Below are 20,076 nucleotides of genomic sequence, written 5' to 3' on the forward strand. Positions count from 1 at the left end.
CATGAGAAAGCAAACAATTTGTTGTCCTAGGCAACACAATCAGTTCTGCTTCCTTTTGGTTATTGCACGGCACAGAGCTCTGGCGTTTCCTTTTTAACAGCAGAGCTGTCAAGCTTGTGGTCCTCGGAGCGATGTTAGCAGGACACTACAGCACACAGTCCGGCAGCCGAGTTTTTAGGGGGAGGACGGACGAGGGAGGAGTGTGGAGACGAGGACCGGTGCACGTACAATGGTCCTCGTGCAAGGGGTTTAGCCTTGCCGAGCACACATGGTATGACGTTAGCAATGACATCAGCGTTCCGCGCATAACTTTCGCGAGGCTGTTTTCGACAGCAAAGCCATGCCTTTTCTCGCCTCCATACCGTTTTCGCGGGTCTACACCATGTTTCCCGCAGCAGACTACTTCGATGGCGAGTCCACCGGGACGAAAAACCGCGGGACATTCGTTTCCCTCTCGAAACGCGCTTCGTCGGGCCGCGCTCATGTTTATGTTGCTCGTCGCAGTTCCGGGCAAATACTACGGCATCGTCGAGGTAGACTAGGAAGGTGTGCCGTTTTCCGAGTCTTCCCCTCAGCTCCACTGGTCTCTGCTGTTTGCAATAGCAAAGCCACGCCTCAATTTTGTTCATAACGTTTTTGAAGTCCACATTCCATGAAAAAAAAATTCTACATGCGCAAATAGAATGATGAAAGCGGCGCAGATATGAGAAAGTTATTCTATTTTTTAGTCTAAAAATACAAGCACATGCAGTACTGGCAACGTCACACTTGAGGCCTCCGGATATGACGACAAATAGCGACGGCCCTACAGTTGGCTCAGCTTGGAAGTGTGTATATGCCATTATTTTGACCAAAGGAGCCTAAACGTTGCCTTACTGCTTGTTTTCTTTAAAGTAAGCATAAGAGCTTAACCGTGGGCTCAAAGAATACAAAAATCTACACAGACAATTACAGAGAGCCGCACTATGGCTCCGCTTCGAGCACATGTGTTCCTTTCCATGGCGTGTTACGATGCACCACTGTTGACTTTGCCTGGCGTCAGCGCGCGTCGCCGAAATACACGCGAACTTGTTCATTCGCGCGCTGTATGCTTATGTCTATTCACGGCAGATATTGGCATTGATGGTAGAGGAGGCGTGGTCAGGGAGCATAGCCAAAGTGGACGGCAGCTTCCAGGTTATCAGTCCGTCTCTATGTCTGGGGACATGTTTTAGCACTGGGAAATGCTGTTCCGTTCACTCAAAAAACAGCAACATTTTTTTTTTCTCTAGCAGTGATTAGCTGCCTTGAGACAAATTGAACCAAACTGTTTTTGCTGGCAAGCTATTATCCCTTGGAGACAAATATAATTCTAGTGACACATTCTGTACTTCGCTACCTTTGCTTGCGTCGAAGAGATTGCGATCGCGTGATGCTTGTCATGAGGTAAATATGGAAGCTCTAGCTACATTGCTTCTGGTATTAGCAAGATGGGGGTTGTCTGCAAGATTGGTGCATGAGACACAAGCATTCTAAATGCCAGAATTTCTCAAACATGACAAGAAACAGACACACCTGGCAATATTTGTTGACTTTATATCTCTGTACTCAATTTTTGCAAGCCTCACAGCTTGTGTATATCGTCGAGAGGTAAGAAGCTGGAGTACTGTTGTGCAAGTCAGTGGTTCTAATCCCGCGGAATTTTTTTTTTTTTGCTGTGAGCGTTCTATAAGTTTTTTTTTACCAGAATATGCAGCTGTTTCTTTAACCTTTCTTTGAACCCACAAGTGACGTTCACATGAAAAGTCAATAGCAAAGCAGCGCTGAACATGGCTTCACACTAAATTAAACAGAGGTAAAGATGGTACAGAGTTCAGGCAAAGAGGCATAGCAACACCCATCGACGCAACAGCAGGCACGTCACTTCCCTTGTCTCGTGTGGCTGCTTGTCCTCTTCTACTTGCCGGCACGATACCACCGAACGACAGCGTGAAGAAGCACGGAAAGGAGCTTCCCGGGTCAGGCCACCTTGGACTTAAAACTTCCAGGACGTATTTTTTGCCGCCCTCATTTGTCACGCCATATGACATCGGGGACAGTGAGAAAGTGAGCAGCGGATTTCCGGTTTTCAAGAAGAGGGCAGCGCGCTATTTACTTGTATTTTTAAATATAAATTAAACAACTTTTTTATTTCTACACGGATCTTGACAATTTTTTTTGCATCTATCTCTGCACGACACGAAGAACAGATGTAGTGCCCAAAACGTACCTGAAAGAAATGTGCTCGAGAAATTCACGAGGGACAAACAGACGGACTCGAAATTGAATTGTAATCATGAGTGATAGAAAGATTCCAATTTCCTGCAAAATGTCTTATATAGGCAATTGGGGCGTTGCCTTAATTAAAGGTTTAAAGATCACCCTGCCCTGTGTCAGCAGATGGCTGTTTCAGGCAACCCGGCACTACACTGCGCCAAATGTAAATGCACCCCAGTATTCCATAAGGCCGCAGTTCTATTGAAGCAATGAAGACGAGTGCGTTAGCCCCTTCTCCATTTCATTGTTAGCAAGACAGACAAAGTTTCTACTGGATAGCAAATGAATGTGACGCATGCACAGAGTGGTTGGCAAAATGTTGGCACATACACACATTCTTTCACTAACGCAATTAAAACAAGTTGCGAGTCCGGGCATCACCCATTCTTTCAATTTCCTTTTTTGTGTGTTTCTCGTAAATTTAACTGCTCTCCGTTTAAACAGGCACTGAAATTTGCCTGTTTCTGTATTTTACAGATTGCTTCCAGTGCCAAAGTAAAGCGCAGTAATGTCAAAATAAAATGCAAGTGGACTTATCATCATCTCACCGAATGCACGCAAAATAACAATGTAATGAACTAAAATACCATTTCTTGAAACTTTTCTCAGTTTAGCAAGTACCGATTCAGCTCCCTCATCGCAGCCGTGGTGTTCACTGGGACATGGGGGCAGCCCTCAGGCAGGGTTGGAACATTAACACCTCCTTCCACCCCTTGCTGTCTGATGACTCTCACTTCCATCAAGATCTCTGCTTGATTCGGGATCACCTTCTGCATGAAAGCTGCAAGACAAGCAGAAAGATTGCTTTGATCTCCTGATAGGACTACCGCGAAATTCCGAACAAGCACCCCCCCTGCTGCTTCTGCACAGTTATCACGCACCGCGCCCAGGCAAGTCTTTCGATGGTTTTGAAAGTAACTAACAGCAGTAACATCTATTGCCTAATGAAGTTCATCTTCCTCACAAAATTTTAAAACAATGCGCACTGTGTTTAGTTTTCGCAAGAAAATTTCGTCATCGTCATCTTGAATTTTGGTGCCGTTCCAGAATAGCCCCCCCCCACACACACACACACACACTTTGCGAGTAATTTCGACATTCTTGGAAGGGGTGGGGGGGGGGGCTTGCTCTTGGTTTTACGGTATATATTCAAAATTATTGAGTTGCAAAGGTCTGAAACAATTTCTAGGGGCAAAATTATCTCCACATAACGCTCAGCAAAGCCTTTCTACCCTACAACTGAAAAGGACGTTACACTTGACCTCTGCTTTCTAGCTGAATATCTCAATGCATAAGCTAATAACATTTGACATGCATGTTTAATTGGGAAATGATCAACAAAATTATGAAATATTAACCAAAAGGAGGAAAAACTAGAAACTTTAGGTTTTGCAATTCAGTTCCCTATTCAAAAGTGATTGTGACCACGATGTTGCAGCTGCGCTACTAGTAGCAAACCCAAGTTTGTGGTGTCAGCTGTCAAGGTTTTGAAAAAAGACAACAATTCTCCTTGAGGGTCTTCGCAAGGCCGTGCTAATGCTCCCTGTGCCTATCAAAATTTAAAAAGGAACACCTAAAAACTGAGCATTTATTTCCCAACACAATGCCACCCCCACGGCCCCCATAGAGAAAACATTTTTGTACAGTAGTGCACAAATTCCCAGAATCAAGTTGAGTTGTCATTGTAGCCCCAGTTGCCCCCACCCCTCTTCTTTCCTTTTCAAAAAGTTTTCAGCAAATTTTTCCGCGGCACCTTGTGAATATCGTTGCAGCTAGGCTTGAATGCATCAATTTCCGAAGCCTACTGCTACGACCATAAAGCCTCTCACAATGGCGCATGCATTCACAGGCATCTTATTGTTTTTATTTGGGTTGCTCTGGGCAGCATAAGGAATTTAATGGTCGATATTCGGTGATAGCAATAGTGTGCAGCAAACACGGCACTGGTGGCACCACTGGCCTTAGAACTGCAGAACTACAGAAGAATAGACAATTGGACTACTTGGTAGTGGTTCCTGAACATCTCGAAACAGAGCACAACTGACACAGACACAACAAAAAATAGGCACAACTTCGTGGGGTGGTAGAGAGAAAGCCCAAACAAGGCCCGTCGCATGTCGCCAGGAAGGGTTGCGGAGTGAAGCACTTGTGTCCCTTTGAACCGTGCAAAACACATGTTGCGTACCTCCTACCTTTTACATGTGGTCATGTGCATATAGGACAGACCAGTCAGTGCATCAGTGCTAAAACCAAGGTAGAAATCACTGAAGAGCACTCTGCCTGAACCACAAGCAACTGCTTCACCCGGCGGCCACGTTTTCACACCTTCACCGCACCAAGATGGCGGCGGCGAGTAATGTCGTTCCGGAGATATGGCGCCCCGAAAATTGCCGTTTTTTCATCAACTTGCACAATTAGGTTGGCGCCTCAGTACACATAAGTATTTTTTCTACAGGACTTCGCAATGGTTCTGATGGGAAATCTCTAAAAACGCACAGAATATAACATGTGCAACACGACATTGCGGCTTTCGAAAAAACTATCTCTGGGACAATTTAATGCAGTTGTTTTATTGAATGATCAATCAATTGAACCTTTACAAACACGACACCTTGGGAGTGCTCGAAAATAATGCCATTAGTAACCATTTTCCCCCACTGAAACTGATGGAAGTGTTAAAATCCTTGGCTTTCAGACTATTTTGGAGCAGTTTGGCGCAATTTTTGAATTTTCAAGCTTTTGGAGCAGCCTCACGCAGGAAAACAAATGTGTATCAAATCTGCGCAATATGCGCATCTGTCCCACCCCTGCACTATAAAAGACGCAGAAATACCAACGGCGCTCTCTTCAATTTTCTCATAATTAGCGCACCGCGGGCACCTCCGAAATTTCGTCATTTCTGCCATGGCTGTCCTATTGGCTGTTTGTAACACTCTGCCACTACCGGCGCTGTGCACCAACCACTTCTATTTCTGAACCTGTACGAACAGTTTTAGTGTTTCTTTTGTTTTGAGTGTACACGAAGTGCGAGTGGCAAACTCAATACTTCCCTTTCAATCAGACCCTTGAAAACAAACTTGGATTGCTTCAAAAATCCTGAGTGCGTGCTTGCGCGCAGCTAGCCATGCCTGGTTTTTCGTTGCTGCAGACCGGAAATGCACCCGTCTTAATTACAGAGAATAGGAGAAAACTCTCCAGCCTGCGATATATCGAAGGCTTCCTAAGAGAACACCGCGAGCCACCCCCTTCTCCGGGAGAAGGAGAGAGCGCGCAGCTTTTATCGCGTTGTCCCACTTGTCCGCAATGAGTTGAGAGGCAATGATTCTGCGCGATCTCTCATCGCACGTAGCTTCCATCATAGTGAACAGATTTTCATGATTCTTGTTGGAGGTGATTGCTGGAACAATAGACTTTACCCCAAAATACATTCCGAGTAGTCGATGGAAAGTGCTGCGGGCCCCTTTGATAGGAAAGGGTGCGAGAAAAAGCACACCAACGCCTACGCAAGTTGCTGTGTAGGGACATTGCTTATGACATACCTCTTTCATGTAGAAAGGTCTACGTAAGGCACACATGAAGGTGTGTGAACATGCGATTGCATGAACATGAACTCAGTTGAGAACTGCACAAGTGGGCATCACCCCATCCATAGCTCTGCAAGAGAATGCATGACGCCCTTGAAACAAGTGAAAATAGTACAGGTGCAGTCATACCGAGGAAGGGAGATACAGGAAGCTTACCACATAGGAAAGAACGGATGCAATTGTGTCAGTGACATTTCAGCGGGTCTTCATATGAAAGAGTGTATTTATTAGGCTGTGAACGTCCCTTATCACAGTTTTTTTTTGGCATGCAAGTGGAGCCACGTAACTTTGGCTTGCAATTGTGGGTTTTACGCTACCTAAAAGTTAGTTCCCAGTCATTGCCTGTTCTCACTCTGTAATTGTCAATATTTTGCACCAAGTTCAAGTATCGTTAAGATGCACCAACTCGCCAAACACGTCTTTGTAAGCTTGAAAGAAGGGCTGAAATACGAAAACACAAAGCAATCATACTGTGCTTCATGGCTATGCCGAGGAACCCACCAGTAACTAATAAGAGCAGGTATTGTCTAAAGCCTAATAAACTCCACGTCAATTTGCTCAATTTAAAGATGCAGAAATACCACAAACCCTGTGAGATTAGCAGCAGTGATGCACAGATTTCCCCCACTCTCGTCCACAGCGGCTGTGGCAGGATCCGTACATGCCCAGCACTGAAAAAAAAAACACCACACATAATATACGGTACTTTGCGAAGGAAAAATGAACAAGCAACCAAAACGAACAAAAACCGGGCAAGCATTTTGAATGCCTGAGCGGGGTCACAAACTGTTACAAAATTGTACAAACAATTCTTTAGGATCTTTGCAGCAGCCATAAAAATTTTGGAATTTGTTAGCACCAGGAAACTAGTCTGTAAACAGGTCCTCTGACACAGAGGTTCCCTCTCACCAGTGTTGTAACGTAATAAGAGCATACTTGTCAATCTTCCTACGAAAACCTGCCTGGAGTTGAAAACACCGACAAGTTTCCAAAGGTGCCACCCATCCCTGCCACAAGTGAAGGCATCACGAACTGACACCTCAAGGTTGCCCAGTGCTTCATGTTCAGACGATATACGGAAATGGTATAAATCAGGGGTTGGCAACCCGCAGCCCACGGGGCAGTATTATGCGGCCCCCGGCATAATTGTAGGCGCCCTTCTCCTGTGTCACTACCTGAAGGCCGACATGTCAGTTTCGACCTGAACTGGCATGAAAGCTTGCTACGTTCATGCTGAAAATAAGCATGATTAGGATTGCTATTCTAGTTTTTTACACTTCTTTCAATTTTCAAAAAAAAAAGTTATTTGCCTAGCTAGCATTTGTCAGTCCAGCTAGAAGGGAAAGAAACCGCAAGCTGGAAATATCGTTTCTAGCTAGACAAAGAATTGTTCTAGTTAGAAAGCTGTCGATTCCAGCTAGAATCTTATAATCTAGTCAGAAATGAAGCTGGAAATAATTTTTTTTTGCTAGAAATGCTCTTTCCGTTTTCACGGGGGAACGTTCACTGATTTTTCTCAAAGCGAGGTCACGGAGAAAATGCAATGCCTTTGCAGCCCTTGCCGCAGCCGCAGTCGAGTGCCGAGAGCCCATGCTATAGCTGAGTTTTGCAATACATGTTGGATGTCCTAACGAACACAAGGGTAACCGAGAGCTGATACTCGCCTCGACCTGTGCGAGCAGGTGGTCGTTCCCGAAAGCGATGTTAAGGCTTCCTCATGTTTCCGTCGGTCATGCAAAGTAACTGGGTGGAGGCTATGTAGCAATAGGGAAGCCCGGGCGGGGTCAATTTTGTAGTGGTGGGTTGACAATTGCAGCTGCAGCGGCGGCTAACTGTGGCCCTGCGTACGTGATAGCTTACTCATTCCGGTAATTGGGAATATTAAATATTGGACCCCCCAAACGAAGCAATTCCTTTAAACAATTAGCTTTGGTTAAAGCTTGTTTTGCATAAACGAATTCGGAATGCTGTCAATCAAAAGTGCAAGAAATCAAACATAAAGATCTAGCTCTTCTAAAACGTTGAAACCGCATTGCTGACTTAGTCACAGAACTTTACTTCTGATGGAGGCGAAAAACGGAGGTGCCCGTGTGTTCGAGATTTCGGCGCTTGTTGAAGATCCCCAGGTGACCGAAATTACTCCGGAGCTCTCCACTACGCGCCTCATCGCCTGCGTAGCGTCGGCCCGTTAAGCCTCATATTCAATGAGAAGTCAATCAATCACAAAAATTTACATACAAGTTTATTTTTTTATGAGGTGTGTAATATTATACTCTCAAATTATGCACCTTTCTTACTGATTACGCCTGAGGGATTGCAAAGATAAGATTGGGACCACTTCGCTTTCTGCAGAAAGCGTATGTCTACGCAAAACAATGACGGGACAAAAATTTAGGATGGCCACGTGGTCTATCTCATGCATCGTTGCCATCCTATTTAGACTGATTTCATGGCTTCGGCGGGTGAAATACCAGTTTTCTTGATGCGTGAAAAAAAACCTTATCTCTAACTTGGATTTCGGCAATTTCTTTTAGTAGGAGGCCCCATAAGTACATTGATCTGCTGTCATAATAGCGTCCGCCGATCGGCACACTTTGTGGAGGCCATACTTCACTTAAACCGATATTAAAGCAGACCATAGTGATAATGCACTGCTTCTACGTGGCACAAATCACGAGTAAAACAAGAAACGACGTGCACGGCAGGCAGAGTTAACACACGAACACATGGCCGTCCGATCAAAGAAAGAGGACTGAGAACAAATCACTGCCATCACGATGATCATCAATATGGGTATTTGAAGATAACTTGTTCATTTCGATCAGGTTGTTTCGTTTAAAGTAATCGTAATTATATTTACTCTTGGTGAGTAATTCAGTTTGTGGCTGATGAGCTCACCTTTCAACAAGTGGCTAAAAAACATTCCAGGGGTGGGAAGGGGGAGCGGCCGTGATAACTTTTATCACTCCCCAAAATCACTCTGTCTCTTTCACGCCACTCATGTTACTCCACCACCAAAGTAAATCAGGTTAGTACATATTTCTTCCTGCATTTGAGATGTTCCAATACGGAAAACTACCTTCAGATACCTTCTCAAATATTATACAAACTGCTTTCTTGTTTCAATAACTACTTCCCTCCCCTCCTCCTAGACTTTTTCATCTACCAGTAATGTGTCTCTGGATGTAAACGTAAAAAAATTATACGACCAATGCGGTAGTTCAAACGACTATGAAATCGAAACCAAATTGTAACATGTCAGTTTCTGCAACCGGTGTTCCATATAAACGACCTTGTAACTATAAGTAAAGATATGTGGGCGTTGCACTCTTTTTTAGCCTCATTATGGGGTTTATTTGGCACCCATTTGCGAAGATGGCATGTCTTGCTTAAATTATGTTCTGATATGTTCCTTACTTGAATGAGTTAAACTTTAAGTTAAGCCCAGTAGGAATTAAAGAAAAACAACACGGTGGGTGGCCATTTTTCACTCCAGAAAGACCCGAGCTTTCGCCGCTGCTCGGGGCAATTTTACCGCGCTGCGGGACTCATACTTGGCTGCTAAAGGGGGAAACTCGTGCAATAGAAACTACGCTTTTCGCTTCGTTTCATCAACACTGAGGGCTGACAAAAGGGCTGGTTGATGGCACGATGTGGGCCACTTGCATGTATTTACTGCTATCGCGATGAATGCTCCTGAATCCAGTCAATAAACATACTTTCGCATAATAATTAGTATTAGGTGGCTTGTACGAGTAAGGAAATTTGCTGTCAAACGTGGTGCGTACAGTGACTTTGACGTCTCGAGGAAAAAGGAATGCCATGAGAATGCCAAAAGGGCTGACTTTTTTACTCTAGGTGGTATGCGTTGTGCGCCCGGAACATTGATAGTTAACCTCCTCGGCGTCATGGTTCATTACAAAACTTACGTTCCTAATTTGCTACCGAAAATTACAATACCAATGAGGTCAACGTCTATACGAATCAGGTCGGTGTCTATACAGGCTCGCAAAACACGAGTTGTTATACGCAACTTCTGGTTTCAGCCCAAAAGTCACATTATTTTTGGTCTCAAGTCTAAAGAATGGTATAAACCGTATGATGGACAGATGAAACGGGAACACGAAAATATGAACGAGAACACACAAATTACGTGATTTCTTTTCATGTAAGTGAAATATTCGTGCGATTTTATTACAGTTGCAAAGACTGAAAATGTGCCTTTCCAAATAAACCACCACCAAGCCATTATTTTGCCTTCACTGTGCATATTCTTTGATTTGGCGAGTCCGGTTAATATTTTCGTGTTCTCATTTATTTGTCCATGAGGTACATGTGTATACTGCACACTGTTCGGTGGCTGGGTGCGTGCCCACGCAGGACATTTGCAATTCCGGTGATTCGGCACGGGCGGTGCTAGACCTGCGACACACGTCAGCCGTTCACCTTTCGAAGAGCAGGGGCGTGCAGATTCATAAGCGGACCGGATAACGTATGTTTCCAAAACAACTTCTGAACAACGGCTGCCGACCAAACACGAGTACTCTAGAACGGGGCAACAACCATTTATCATGTGTTCCCCGGCAAGCGGAAACAAAGCGGTCGCCTGGTGGCCGAGCACAAGCCGATCATCTTTTGCAAACCCGCTTTCAAGCAACAAGTGAGAACTCGGTGGCGGGAAACCGGCCGCCTGTCTTTTGATTGATCGCTGCTGGAGCAAGTGCCGTTCATCGGCCGTGGTTGATCCGCCAGATAATTTATGAGAAACTTTCGCCGAGGGGAAACCATGTTGACGGTTAACGAGCGAGAGCTGACCAACTTAAGAACATTGGCTGCCGAAAACGTGCGCAGAGGATGGTGGCCGTATTACAACTGTTTATCTTATGTTCATCACTGGCCAATTCTTTGCCGATGGCCGAGCATGCCGGAGAACAGCCGTAGGTTGGCCGGTCAAGAATCGGACTTGCTCTGCTGCCTGGATTACTAAAGTTTTTTCCCTGATCCAGGAAGCTCGCTCGATCTCTCTAACCACTACTCATTTTTCATTCGCCTCACAATGGGTCAGTTTTCCATCCGCCAGGGGTGAGGAGATCTGTCCAAGCGTTTTCCACCTATTTTCTGGGAGCCGCACGTATAACAACTCGTTAAAACGGTAATCTAAGAAACGCTAGCGCAGACTTACTGTCGTCTGCAGGGCAACGTCATGCCAAGATGCTTCTCTCTCTCTCTTCTGTTCCTTTGGCTTTCTGAGCACAACCCACGCAGGTATGAGTGCGGCCTGCTCAGGAAGTAACAATCATCTATGATACCTGAGATGTTACACCAGATTAGTTTAACCATGCTGGGAAGGCTACACACACAGCACTCGCCCACACGAAAAGAATCTGGCTACCCTATTGCCGTAGTTGGCCGTCACCTACTATGGCTTTCCAAAGGAAATTTCAGAACTTGAAATGACCAAAAATAACTAAATCAACTTAAAAACATATACTATCGGAGAATTCGACTTGCTAATTTCAGAACTAACGTACTTCTCGAGACCACTCGGCCATAAACTCCAGTGTTGTGAGGGATGGAAATATAAAATATATGCACATATATAGCCAGCTTTCATTTTTATTTTGCCTTCGCCTTCCAAGAAGCTCAAAGAATAGCACCATCTTCCCGCAAGGGAACCCTGAGCAGTATGCGAAGCAGCCATAGGGTCGACTGAAGTTCCCATTAGTTTCCAGTTCGTCGTTTCCGTTGACGTTCAGTTTCACCTGCCTTAGTTGTATCAGTTAGCTTCTTCACGTTGTTTGAATGAGTGAAGGACATAAGGCGCTTTCGCAGCACATGCTCCCGTCTAGGTTTGTAGCGCAGTGTGAAGAGCACCACGTACCTCCCGTTGCAGCCATAGAGTCGTGGGATCACAACCGGACGCCGTTAACTATTTCTTGTTATGGTGGACTGCGCTGACGTCAGCCCAAACGCTGACGGGGCTGAAGAGACCCGCATGTGCAGTAGAGTGCGGACAGCAGACGACAAGGGAGGGAGGGACACAGCCCCGAGCATGAGATGCTCCGCATCTAATAACTGTTTATTGAATAATGTTCGGGCAGTAATCATCATCATCATCATCCTGGTTGTATCCACTTCCGGATGAATGCCTCTCCCAAGGATCTCCAACCACGCCTATTGAGTGCGAGTTGAGTCTATGTTTTCCCCCAAATTACTCTGCAGTACCATCATCATCAACACCCCATCAGCTCCCATCATCAACATCTCTTACGCTTCATCATCATCATCATCGACCGCGGATGGTTGCGTGAGCAGTCCGAGCCACGCGAAGAGAATATTGCTGCGTGGAACTTATTAGAGAAATGAGCTGGCCAGACACTCGACTTGCAAAGGGCGCAATCTCCCAAAGTGGGCATGTGCCGTGGTTGTGCGGCAGCCTGGCTATCAGTCGAGGGAGAAGAAGACGCTCGGGCGGACTAGCGTGTGCACGAGCTGAAAGACCTAGCTGCTTGTCCGAATTTGCCTTCTTAATTATCTGCCAACAGAGACACATTTTTTTACTTGTGAATAAGCGTCTTCCTTGCTCTGCAACATCTGTAGTGCGGGGTATTTGGTGCACAGCTCTGGCTTCCACGCCACTTCCAGCTTTTTTTTGAAGTCTTGGGCATCGAGCGCAGCCAGTGCATAGCCACACACTCCAGTCTCGTCCTCCACAACAAAGCAATACTCGTTGCTCAGGCTAAGAAAGCCACCGCCCAGCAGGTAGCTACTGTATAAGTTAAAGTGAGAGATCTTGTCACCGATGAGGTTGGGAAAATCTGGAAACACCTCTGTTCCATCAATTCCATCGTCACAGGTTTTTCGGCACACTTCGTACACAAGTGGCTCATCACTGGGGAGGTATGGCCGTATGGTGTACGTCTTGCTGCTTGGAGACTCAGGAGGCCTGTACAGGAAGATCTAAACACCGTATAGCGCAGTAGGCAAGACACAGGACGAAGGGGACACGGACGAGCGCTAACTTACAACTGTAAGTTGTAAGTTAGCGCTCGTCCGTGTCCCCTTCGTCCTGTGTCTTGCCTACTGCGCTGTACGGTGTTTAGATGGAGTACCAACTAGCTCGTACCCATACGTTGTTAAATGTACAGGAAGAGGTCACTCACACTTTCCAATGGCCGCATCCTCTGCAGCTCAGCTGTCAGTCCACCACGAAACAGCCACGGCTCTTGCTCGCCACTGATGAATGCCTCTTTGTACCCCTTTGAAAACCCTATCCACTTGACGTACGAGTTCAGCAAAGAGATGACCCCCTTGATGTCCCAGATGTACGGGTAGAAGTCATACAACAGTGCTCGGTTGGGCACAAAGGTGAGGCGCGAGGACAGCCGGCCCACAGCCTGAGTTATCTGGTCAAACTTGGCGGCCCGCTTGCGCCACTCTTCAAGCTCCGCCCCCCCTGGCTCGGCTTGGCGCCCGGCCGCTTGAGCCGCTCCCAGACCACGTGGCCATTGGCCCGCAGTCAGTGGAATTCCTGCAGGAAGGCCACCCCTTGCAGTCCGTGCTCAAAGGGCAGGTAGAAGAGGTCCACCAGGAGGGCCAAGTCGTCCAGCACCAGCTGCCGGCTGTCGTCAATCGCGTCTTCTGTCTGCATCGCCTCGCTGGAAGAGTGGCAGTCCATGGGTTCTAGCGCTGCCGGCTGCACGCGCGAGTTGACCAGCTCGCTCGACAGAGGCTGGAAGGTAGACGCCTCCTCCAGGTGGCTGCTACTGGGAACTGGCGGCGTGGGCGCGCCACCGCCGGCCAGGAAGGCACCGGACAGGAGCCGACCGTACGCGCTCTTGGTCCGGTAGAACTCCGGCATCCAGTCCACAACGGCCGCCCGCAGGGCCTTGCGCGGGTGATACGTGTGGGGCCCCAGGTGCGACGTCACCTCTTCCGTTTCCCCCTCGGTCTCAAGTCGGATGTCTGCGCTCACAGATTCACTCATGTCAGTCTTGCCGTCACTGTTGCACTTGCTCCACTGGGCCAGGGTGTGAATTGGAACAAAGTTTGCTTCAAACTCGCAATTTGGGTTGGACAGGACGCCGCGCCAATGAGGCACCAGGTCGGTCGACCGGCCGCTGTATGGTCCCAGGAACAGGCGCTTCTGGTCATAGTCGTTGGCGTGAAGGTTGTCCCACAGCACTGGTGGCCGACGCAACACCTCGGTTAGCTCCTGGATTGACTGGACCGTGATTACTTTCGAGATCACTTTGTGGCCTGTCCACATGATGTCTATCCCGGGCATCAGCTTCAGGCGAATTGTATTCAGGTACTCCGAGCTCTGAACATTTGGAACAGCCCTAGCAGCACAGTACTCTGTTGGACAGAAAATAAACCTTGGTTGATTCAGCTCTTGGTAGACCGCATTGGTGACAGACACCTTTGCATGGACGAACGACTGGAACACCTCCTTGTCTGTCTCGCTGATCTCCGGCTCATTGTCATCGAAGAGCAGTGCAAATGCGCAGCACCCAAACTGAGCCACCTGCTCCAGTTTCCTCTTGAGGCAGGACACTTCTTTCGAACTGGAGTACGTAATGTCTAGGCCTGGCGACAGGGCGTAATAAAAATTGATGGAGTTTTCCTAAGCTGCCTGGATCGGGTTCGTCAGATGTTCTGCTTCCTCCACAGTGTAAAGTTCCCTCCAATATGGTCGATGCTTGAAATCATCCTTCGGTGCATATGTGTAGGTGTTCAGGCCCAGTTTCTTTATTCTTTGAAACAGGTCTTTGCGCTGCTCGGTGGTCCAAGGGCGTCCATAAAATCCTTCAACGACACCACACACTAGGTTTTGGTTTCGTGAATTTGAACTGGTGGTCGGGTCCACGGACGACGTATCTTCGCCCATTTTTGCTTCCCTCCGGGGGCGAGCGCTGGCTCGGGATCAGGCCTTGCAGTAGCTTCCGCGCCCACTTTTTGGTCGTCAAAAAACTATGTTAGCCCCGAATTTCCTCCCCAAAATCCATGCTGGCCACAATACTTGAAAAATAAATTTCTGGGGTGGGGAGGGAAGTACGGGTAGGACAAAAATAGGCACGAACTGCACCAGCGTATCACAGCGGTGGTGCCCTTCCTTCCTTGCTCTGCAACAATATGCATGTATAAACCTTTATTAAGCAAAATGGTGGCCAGTGGCGTAAGAAGGGGGAGGGAGTGTTTGGGAGGAGGTCCAGGGTTCCTCTTGGCCCTAAATTCTTAAGGCTACGCCTGACCCTTTGGCGAACTCCCAAAGGGAAAGCAATCTCTCCTTGGCATGACTAGGATTCATGGGCGTATGATGGCACCTGTTGGGCGTGTCGGGCTCGCAGACGGAAGCCCACAGGAAGTCTCGAATCTCCTGCTTGAATGTCGAGCTCTTGCAGTATGGGCAAGGGTACGGTGGGTCGATGAGAGCGGGGGAGCCGTTGCGTCTGTCAGGATTTTTACGTGCCGCCACTTTAACGTAGGAGCGCAACTTGTGCAGCACATCCTCGGTAAGGGCGGCCCCTGTTCACGCATTGCAGGTCAGAAATTGAGCCCCTCTCGGTAAGCCCTTTGGAAGAGGGTGCTCATTTTTCGGAGTAATGTCTCTCAGGTTTATCTTCCTTCGTTTACTCTCTTGTTCGACGAGGCTGGCCGGGTCGACGTCAATCAGTGGTGGCACCACGTGTTCACGAAGCGACTGGAGCGTGGAGTTTTGCGCGCTCGCCATCGCGTGAGCAACCCCGTTTCTGATTGATTGTAGGGTTTAACGCGCCGACGCAACGCAGGCGATGAGGCGCGCCGTAGTGGAGGGCTCAGGATTAATTTTGACCACCTGGGGATCTTTAACGTGCGCCGAAATCTCGCACACACGGGCGTATTTGCTTTTCGCCTCCATCAGAAAAGCGGCCGCCGCGGCCGGGAATTGAACCCGCGACCTCGTGCTCAGCAGCGCAGCAACCCCGTTTCTGAGGCTACCCGCGGGTCCCGACACACATTCGAGGCATACCTGGATGTTGTGGTTGTTTTTAAGTGCTCTGCATTCCTTGACAAGGTGGCACACTAAACCATCGATGCTTGGTAATTAAAGCCGCTGTTTGATGGCTCCTGTGTTGTCGAACATTATGGTGGCTTCTTGTCGGGCCGTCCACAGTGAGCACACCGCCTCGGTGCATACCACGACTATCGCCATCCACAAGGCATGGAGTTCGAGTTGTGTGCTTGTAGGCTCGTGATATATGTAAGCCTGGGTGTGTTGTAAGCCAGGTTGTGACCACTCCAAGGGTGGCCTCCCGTGTCTCCTCATTCCAAGGGGCATCTCTGTACACTATAGTTGCCTGAAGCCAGAAATCAGGTTCGGTTGCGACAAGATGTCTGGTACCGTCTCTCACGCCCGATCGGCGCTCTACAATTGGTGTCCCGGACGTGATTTTTTTCTGCGCGGGCCTCGGACTCCCCACGCAAGCACTTGCAATCGATGATTTATTACGCTTCATCATCATCATCATCGACAGCGGGTGCTTGCGTGAGCAATTCGAACCACTCGCATAGAATAAAAATCAGGTTCAGTTGTGGCAAGCTGTCTGCTGCCCCCTCTCTCGCGTTATCGGCGCTCTACAATTGGTGACCCGGATGTCATTTTTATTGTCTGCGCGGGACTGCCGACTGCTCACGCGAGCACCCGCGGTCGATAATTTCTTACGCATCATCATCATGATCATCGAACGCGGCTGCATGCGTGAGCAGTCCGAGCCACGCTCAGAAAATAAAAATCAGCTTCGGTTGCGGGAAGATGTCTGGTGCCGTCTCTATCGCCTGATAGGAGCTCTACAATTAGTGTCCCGGACGAGATTTTTCTCAGGCGGGGATCGGACTGCTCAAGCAGGCACCTGCGGTCGATGATTTCTTACGCTTCGTCGTCATCATCATCGACCACGGGTGCTTGCGTAAGCAAACTGATCCACGCTCCGAGAATAAAAATCAGGTTCGGTTGCGGCAAGATGTCTGGTGCCGCCTCTCTCCCCTGATCAGCGATCTAGAATTGGTGACCCATACGTGATTTTTGTACACTGCACGTGGCTCGGAATGCTCAGGCAGCCATGGTCGATGATTTCTTACGCGTCATCATCATGATCATCGAACGCAGGTTCTTGCGTGAGCAGTCCAAACCACGCGCAGAGAATAAAAATCAGGTTCGGTTGCGGAAAGATTTCCGATGCCGTCTTTATCGCCTGATCGGCGCTGTACAATTAGTGTCCCAGGCGTGATTTTTCTTTTCACAGGGCACGGACTGCTCAAGCAGGCACCTGCGGTCGAGGATTTCTTACGCTTCATCGTCATCATCGTCGACCACGGGTGATTGCGCGAGCAATCCAAGCGACGCGCAGAGAATAAAAATCATGTTCGGTTGCGGAAAGATGTTTGGTGGCATCTCTATCGCCGGATTGGCGCTGTACAATTAGTGTCCCGGGCCTGATTTTTCTTTTCACGGGGCACGGACTGCTCATGCAGGCACCTACGGTCGATGATTTCTTACGCTCCATTGTCATCATCATCGACCACGGCTGCTTGCACGAGCAATCCAAGCGACGCGCAGAGAATAAAAATCAGGTTCTGTTGCGGAAAGATGTTTGGTGGCATCTCTATCGCCGGATTGGCGCTGTACAATTAGTGTCCCGGGCCTGATTTTTCTTTTCACGGGGCACGGACTGCTCATGCAGGCACCTACGGTCGATGATTTCTTACGCTCCATCGTCATCATCATCGACCACGGGTGCTTGCGCGAGCAATCCAAGCGACGCGCAGAGAATAAAAATCAGCTTCGGTTGCGGAAAGATGTTTGGTGGCATCTCTATCGCCGGATTGGCGCTGTACAATTAGTGTCCCGGGCCTGATTTTTCTTTTCACGGGGCACGGACTGCTCATGCAGGCACCTACGGTCGATGATTTCTTACGCTCCATCGTCATCATCATCGACCACGGGTGCTTGCGCGAGCAATCCAAGCGACGCGCAGAGAATAAAAATCAGCTTCGGCTGCGGAAAGATGTTTGGTGGCATCTCTATCGCCGGATTGGCGCTGTACAATTAGTGTCCCGGGCCTGATTTTTCTTTTCACGGGGCACGGACTGCTCATGCAGGCACCTACGGTCGATGATTTCTTACGCTCCATCGTCATCATCATCGACCACGGGTGCTTGCGCGAGCAATCCAAGCGACGCGCAGAGAATAAAAATCAGCTTCGGTTGCGGAAAGATGTTTCGTGGCATCTCTATCGCCGGATTGGCGCTGTACAATTAGTGTCCCGGGCCTGATTTTTCTTTTCACGGGGCACGGACTGCTCATGCAGGCACCTACGGTCGATGATTTCTTACGCTCCATCGTCATCATCATCGACCACGGGTGCTTGCGCGAGCAATCCAAGCGACGCGCAGAGAATAAAAATCAGCTTCGGTTGCGGAAAGATGTTTGGTGGCATCTCTATCGCCGGATTGGCGCTGTACAATTAGTGTCCGGGGCCTGATTTTTCTTTTCACGGGGCACGGACTGCTCATGCAGGCACCTACGGTCGATGATTTCTTACGCTCCATCGTCATCATCATCGACCACGGGTGCTTGCGCGAGCAATCCAAGCGACGCGCACAGAATAAAAATCAGCTTCGGTTGCGGAAAGATGTCTGGTGCCGTCTCTCTCGCCTGATCGGTGCTCTACAATTCTTGTGCCGGACAGGATTTTTTCCTGCGCGGGCCTCGGACTCCTCACGCAAGCACCTGCGGTCGATGATTTTTTACGCTTCATCATCATTATCATCGACAGCGGGTGCTTGCGTGATCAGTTCGAACCACTCGCAGAGAATAAAAATCAGGTTCAGTTGTGGCAAGATGGCTGGTGCCGCCTCTTTCGCGGGATCGGCACTCTAAAATTGGTTGTTGTTGTTAAATCTTTTATTTAAAAAGGGGAGGCTGGAGGCCTTGTGGGGGAGTTGGGAGGGGGGATTCATGGTTGAAGGGGGCACGTATGAGTGTGTGGTCCTTGGGAGGCGGCATCAGTTTCTCACAGGAAAATTGTTCAACATTGGATGGTCCATTCACTGATGTAGGCCATCGCTATATAACTCGTGCTAGACCGCTCTTAGTGGCGAACAGTATTATAAGGTAATGGTTTGCTCATCTAATGTGAGGGGACGGATGCGGGTTTAGGGATCTGGGTTTGTATTTGTGAAATTCCGATACCGAGAGATTTTGGGGGATATCCAGACCAGGTGGTGCAAATCAGCCTTGACGGCTTGCTGACAGTATGGACATTTTGGGTTGATATGTGGGTAGTGTTGTGTCGTGGGCGACGGCGAGCGGCCTCGGCAGCGACGGGAGCGAAGGCGGAACGCGCCGGCCCACGCACAAGCCCAAGAAGGAGTGCGGCCGCGCAGTTCCAACCCCAGACAAAGAAAGATTTATTTGACATCAGGACGGCACCACCGGACACGCATACGCACGTGATTGGATCATTAGCATCACGTGCGTCGCACTGCAACGACATCTAGTAACAACCTAATCCAATAAAACGCACACAGTGCGCGGGCGCTCCACAGAGGGCGCTAGTACACCACATCATCTCCCCGTGCAAAAGAAGTTCGCAAACTCTGTGAAATACATAGTCCACACTATTCCCCCGTGCTTTAAAAAGACTGCATGTTGCACATGACCCACACAAAAGTACTCAAGCGCTCAGGACAGTCCTACATAATCCCACAAAAGCACTCATCACGCAGGAGCAGTGGAGGTATGACTAACAGAGCCGCGCACACTCCTGTAAAATGCACACACGACACGCAACAGAGTAAGACTTTTTTAAGAGACCCATTAAGAAGAAACCGTCGAAAAACACTTTCAATGGTGATATGTGATTCAACACAAGACATGACACGTCCAACATGACACAAGGCATAAACACTACATCTACCCACTACCGCACACAGTCGCGAAGCCACTGAGGCTGCTTAGTCTTACGGCGTGGACGCGTAGACGATGAACTTGAATTATCTGACGACCCAGACGCCCCCTCATTTTCCCTTGTGTTGTCTAAATGGCTATTTGGATCTGTTTGGTCACTATTTTCTTCCTGACATTCTACCGTTTCCTGAGAAACAACGGATCCAGATCTTGCACTGGAAGGAGGAGGAGGAGGAAACAACTTTA

At 48.3% G+C, this 20,076-nt stretch overlaps 1 pseudogene; it reads right to left on the reverse strand.

Moving 5' to 3' along the window:
• Positions 1-13,015: 13,015 nt before the first annotated feature.
• Positions 13,016-14,974, reverse strand: LOC144177953 (protein O-GlcNAcase pseudogene; annotated as a pseudogene).
• Between the last annotated feature and the right edge of the window lie 5,102 nt (positions 14,975-20,076).

The sequence above is a fragment of the Haemaphysalis longicornis genome, unplaced genomic scaffold (genome assembly GCF_048455015.1).
Source record: "Haemaphysalis longicornis isolate Haplotype H1 unplaced genomic scaffold, Haemaphysalis longicornis Haplotype H1 scaffold_35, whole genome shotgun sequence".
NCBI lineage: Eukaryota > Metazoa > Arthropoda > Arachnida > Ixodida > Ixodidae > Haemaphysalis > Haemaphysalis longicornis.